Consider the following 6,696-nt stretch of genomic DNA (forward strand, 5'->3'; position numbering starts at 1 on the left):
CAAATTCGAAAATAGAAAAAGTAGATCTACACGCTCAACACTTTTCGAGCTTGCCGATCTCTTACTTTTGATGCTTTTGTGTGACGTGTAGTGTGATAAAAAAGGTTGAATACAGAGTTAAGAAATGTCTGCTTGACAGCGATGAAATGTACGTTAGGTTTGGTACTACCTCCAAATGTGTCTCCCTGAAACAGTGTTCCATTTTCAGGAAGCGCAGCTCAGAGCACGGTGAGGGTCAAAGTGATTGTTAAAGGTCAAACCTTCGGCTGTCACCACACTCTGTTGCAACGCGTGAGGCAGCTGGGTGGACTTCACGTAGACGAGACCGACAGCGGCCCGAAGGTCGTCATCGTCTTCTGCCCGGTGAAGACGCACCACATGACAGACATTAAGGCAGCAATGAAAGACGTCGTCCCAGGTAATAGCATATACGCTTTTCAGTTTTTTTTTATTTTTTTTTAAATCCGTCCAATTATTTTTACGGAATTATTGAATTTCACTCGCCATCTGTCTGTTGCATTCTCCTCCTGCACAGTGAGATTCAGAGTTAATTCAACATATCTCGTTATTACATAAGCATGTGTGTATGAATTAATGTGAGTCAAGAAACTCAACCCATTGGCTTCATGGATGCAAAATTATGGAAGGTTATAAGAAGACCCACCCTACCTGATTGCATTGACTCTGTATCTGTAATTCTGTGTGCATATTCCACATAACATGATGGCAAAATAAATATATATATATACAGAAAGGTTAGTGTTTTGTTCCATCCATACAATAAATGCATTCCTAGATAGCGAGTGGAATGGAATTACGGACATCACACCAAAGGACCTCACACCAAAGGGTCGAGATGGTTTTAGCGTTGTCCCTGTGGTGTGATATGTCCTGTTGCACGTTGACGCACGTTGTCCCACGTTGTCCCAAGTGATTCAACACATGGAATTCAATGGCCCATTAAACCGCACCAAAGTGCCACCATGCAACCCCTTGCAACCGTTTGGACACAAGGAGTTGCATGGTGAGCCTTTGGTGTGGTTATATAGTGTTCAAAAACACAATTCAATCGTTAATCGTTAATTAGTTTGACAATTTATCATCATGTAAAATGTCATAATTGTGACAGCCCTATGTACTAAAATTCTACTATAGTTACTTAGTTTATCTCGGTCATGGTTTCTCTCTCTCTCTCTCTCTTTCGTCTTCTCAGGAGGGGCGGCCGTCATCCTGGTAGTGATGCATCACACGCACAACGTCGATTACCTGAACATCGTGCGTTCGCTGGGCACTGACTGCGGCTGGGACTTTGTCAACGTGCTCTACCACGAGACCGTGCCCGGCCTGCTGACGTGCGCGTTTAACGAGCAGGCGGTGGCACAGCTGTGCGACGCGTTGCTGAAGCACAGCAGTGTTGTGAGCCCCGTTGCCCACCGCTGCCCTATTCAATGTTCTGTTTTGTAGCCTACTGCTGATGTTGGCAAATGGCAACAATAGCACAGTAATGATGATAATAATATAATATGATGTGTGTAGTTCATTATAGATCTAGCCTCTTCATCTGAAAGTGCACCAGATTGAAGCATTTATGGGGCAGCGCTATCATTATAATCTTGCATAGGACTACCTGAGTCCTAGAACTGCCACTGCCTGCTTGATTTAACAATGCAATATTGATATTTTTCTGCGCCCTAAAAAATCTCAATTGACCCCTCAGTCATTTCATCCTGCAGCCGGCCCTGTGGTAGGGTAGTGCCCAAGCCCTGTTAGCCATAGCAGCCTATATGATCCGTGGTGCGCTTGCTCGGCCTACACTCTCTCAATTAGGGATTTTCCCAGAGGTTAATTTCATAATAATGTGTGTGAATGGAATCGCATCGTGCATGCGCATATATGGCACATCTCTCTCATGTTTAGGTAATAAAGGGTACACCATTGACTGCATGCACTGCCATGCTGACAATGTGCGCACGTGAACTTGTATTAGCCTACATTATACTGTGACATTTATTATACAGCTCGAAAATATAGCCACTCTACAAGCTCACAACTGGTTGTGGACACTTCACCGTCATGGTACAAATATAACTTTGCAATCTAACTGTGAGATATGATTCCTCCAGCACGATCTCACCCAAACACGGTGAAATAACACGGATTGCCAGGCAATTCCGTACATATACTACTAGAAAACCCCCCAAAAAAACCAACATTTTTACAATAGGCCTACTATAGCCTACTGTTTTGACCACGACGGAGGCGTGGCTTTTACTAGTAGTGTACGTGTACGGAATTCAGTGTTTCCTGCAGGAAAAAGCTTTGGCATGGTGCTGGGAGCGGGCTTCTGAAAAAAATTGATTAATTAATTAGATCAATTAATTAATTAATTAGATTAATAAATTAAGATTCATTTGTATTATTGCTCTTGTATTGCTATTGGAGACACTGGGGGGACACTGGGGGACACTGGGCAGGCACTGGGGAGGCACTGAGAAGACACTGGGGAGGCACTGGGGAGACACTGGGGAGGCACTGGGGAGGCACTCAGGGGCACACTGGGGGGGCACTGGGGGGACACTGGGGAGGCACTGGGGAGACACTGGGGAGGCACTCGGGGCACACTGGGGAGGCACTGGGGAGGCACTGGGGAGACACTGGGGAGGCACTCAGGGACACACTGGGGAGACACTGGGGAGGCACTGGGGCTGGGGGGGCCCTGATTCAATAGCCCCCTCAAAAAAAAAAGAAGGGTTTTATTTATTTTCGGCAGCTTGGCATGGCGCAATTTATTTCAAGCATGGCGCAGCGCTATGCCAACAACATTGTGCAGGAAACCCTGGAATTGCCAACTCGTGTTATTTCACCATGTTTGGGTGAGACCCCAATCAACATTTATTTCTTTTACTTTTGCCTTTTCTATACCACATAATTATATTTAAATTGCCAAAAAAAGAACATCCAAGCTTCGTGTATGGTATTTCAGTGCTTTTAGATTATGACTGTTGTTTATCAACATATGCCCAGGCAGAGAGATAGGAACATGCTGTGTCTACATGTTGAATAAAGAGGAATAGCTATATGGAGAGAAAAGTCGAGTCGGGTGTGTGGACATAGATATCTCTGTCGTATGGCATGGGATTTTTTCTAAAACGGAGGACGAAAATATCCGTTTTGCAAAAGATCCAGAGAGTAGTGTGGCCTGGGCCTGAGTACATGGACACAATTTTCAAAGCTTCAGAGCTTGTTTATCTCTGTTTGAAAGGGAGTCTGTCTGTCTATGATTTTGTTAATGAACTAATTCCCCTTTGTAGGCTACAACATTCAAGGATGCACAAAATGATTACCTCACTTCTATCAGCACCTGTAACATTTGATTACACACGCAGTTCTATCAGTATGTACAGTATGCAGTTATGCCACACAAATCTTTATTAACTTAACAACATTTGCATATAAGCTGGTCAGTCAAAATTCCAGTTCTTAAATTAACCAATGTTTATATTCTGGCCCACCATCTAATGACTTCGTCACCAAAGGTACGACCCCTGCCCTAGGCCTAGACCCATGTAGCTCAATGCCCAATACACACTGGAAGAGCTCGCTTGCCAGAGGACTTCAGGTCATTAACTCTCGGAAATTTCCAAATGCTTCATCATACAGTCTGGACCAACGGAAGAGCTATCCTGAGTGAAAGTTTCGTATCGCTTCGTATCTTTAAATAAAATGTAAAGATAGTTTTTAAATATATTTTCGTGAACGGAAATGGCAGTTTCCTTACTCAGCTCATGGGGGCTAAAGTTCCAGACTCTATATAGCATTCGGAGATTGTGGAATAGTGTCATAGACCATCTGGAGCACCTTGGGCCGAATGCATTGGGACAAAATAAGCTATACAGCAAAACTACAGCTGGCCCACTCAGAAGTGCCTGAAGCACTGCAGCTGGGTATTGCACCTGGGGCTCCGTTGTGGTGGGAGGGTTCTGTACCTAGTCTACATACCACCTGGATGACCTGCCCCCTGTCTCTGACAGTCCACTCTCTGTTTCTCTCTCTCACTTTCTCTCTCAAGAAAGACCCACCCAACACCCACTCTTGACACTTGCCAACACTCGTCGTCTCTCTATTACTGCGATGCTGTATACTCTCCCTCTCTCTCACACACACACACGCAGTTTCGCTGTGTGTGAGTGCCTTGTTACGAAGTGCATCTGTGTTACTCTCTTTTAGGTACACACACACACGCACGCACGCACGCACGCACGCACAACACACACACAGACACAGCATGACAGTGGCAAATGGAGTAGGAGGGCTGTTGTCACACATAACACTGTGTGACCTACTCAGGGAGGAACATACTGTATAAGTAACTGTGGATCCGTCAGGGTATGGTCGAGTTTTCCTGAGGCTTCTTGGCTCACGTGCCAGTTTCTCTGGTTTTTCAAGTCTGACAAAGAAGTTAAACTCTCTCCCTATGCAGGGTAACGCATGCAGCTATAGCCTAAGCCTACTCTCACTGTATCAAGTCAAACTACTTGTACTGTTTTGCCTTAATTGAGTATTTCCAGTTTTTTATTATCTAATACTTCTACTCCACTAAATCTTAGTCAAATATTCTACTTTGTACACTGCAGATTATGACAAAATACAGTAAACAAAATACTAGGGGTGCACGATTATGACCGATATCTGATTCTATTTGCAGGGTCACATCTGCCGATACTGATTCTGACCACAATGGAAAAAAGCCTAGGCTGTAGCGTAGTGGCTTGGCTCAAAGCCTGTTAATTCAATCAATCAATAAATAGCCTATACTCTTTTCTAATTGTCTGTTTTCACAACTGAATGACTACTGGGATGAGTACACAAATTAAATGCAAATAAATGCATATTTGATTTGGCTTTTGTTCTAATCTAGACTAGAGGTTTAAAATACCCTATCAGATATTTGAAAATAGCCAATGTAGAAGCGCACAACGTAAACTGTTGTGAGCTTGTATTGGCTATAATTATGTTTGAAAACATCCAACACATTTTGTTCAATTTGAGTACTTTTACTTTAGTAAAAGTATATTTTAATGACTGCCAATACTTTTATTCTTATAAATGAAAGTAACATTTTAAAGTACTTTGTCCACCATTGAACTTTATTTTCACATGGCCTGGGCCGTGGCTCAGCGGTCGAGGCAGTGTGCCATGGGTTCGACTCCCGATCCCGACGGCCTTTACTGCATGTCACCCCCCCATCTCTCTCCCCCATTTCCTGTCAGCCTACTGGTCCCTCTATAAAAGAAATATAAAATAAAGGCGAAAGCCAGAAAAAAAACATTAAGAAAAATAAATAAATATATATATATATATATATATATATATATATTTTTTTTTTTTAAATATATATTTTTTGGTATACAACTGGTATACAAATGTATTATGTGGGTGGAAATTCATTGCCGTACAAGCCATCATTTGCAGTTTTCAAGAAGGGAAAATAATAGATATGAAGAAAACAAGGATACCTGACGAAGACCCATAAGGGGTCGAAACGTTGTCAACTTCCATCCATAAATAAGTTTCCTGTGGGAGGCTGGAGCTACATAACAGTGTCCTTCTCCCCTCAAAGTGACCCTGCTGGGATGGAAGGATGTCAGGGACAGCCTGGGGCTCAGGAAAACGAACATACATGAACAACATGTACGTACGGTACGGTAACTATGGTACACACTCTCCACACATTATGACACGACATACTGTACAGACGCAATGGCACACACGACTGCACATGCATGGGTTGCATAGCTTTCCGAGGCAAACATAAACACACACATGCAGTACTTTACAAGTAAAACATACTTAGGAAGATGTGTGGTGAGGGCTCATGTGGACCCCTTGTTATCATCCAAAACTAAGCATTATATAACTGTCTGTATTTGTGGGGGTAGGGCTAGGGCATCCCTGACAACTAGATCAGTGGTTCCCAAACTTTCATGTCAAGGACCCCCAAATTGACATTTATTAGGCTGCGGACCCCATTTGAAAACATATGCCTGCAGTGACCCCGATAAGAAAGGATTTTTACGGCTCTAGCAGTGTGATTCCGAAACATTAATTTCATGGACCCCCAGTTTCACACGCATTAGGCCACCCCAATTTATATTGTTATACCACTGTTCATTTAACTCTGAGTGTGTACAATTGGTTCCATTTTTACACTCAGAGTTACAGACCCATAAGGGTCCATTTTGTTCCTAACTATCTCTAATTTAGATAGGGACCCCTGGAAGTCCCTCAAGTACCCCTAGGGGTCCCTGGACCCCACTTTAGGAACCCATGAATGAAATGACTTTGGTTATCATGGTTATGAATATTTGTACTAGAATGTATCCCTGCAATCAGAGATGTGGGTGCCTTACAGCACTTCAGCATGCTATTAATGTGACTAGCCTCGTCTTTTCTTCATGAAACAGTCACTAGTCTAAATGAAAGTTATAACAGTGTTGATTTTACATTCAAAATGTTCTCTTGTATCTTTGTTTTTGACTGATTGTCTGAAGTGACACTCAACTAAAACTGAGCCCCTTCATTTTTTCTCAAGGTAGACTTTAGACTCTAGACATCAGCTTGATAACAAGTGTTGTGTTTGATTTGTGTATGTTATTACTGTAAGTGTAAATGTAAGTATTGTGTTACTTTTTACAC

This window comes from Protomyctophum parallelum, assembly GCF_964188405.1.
Source record: "Protomyctophum parallelum genome assembly, chromosome: 22".
Classification (NCBI taxonomy): domain Eukaryota; kingdom Metazoa; phylum Chordata; class Actinopteri; order Myctophiformes; family Myctophidae; genus Protomyctophum; species Protomyctophum parallelum.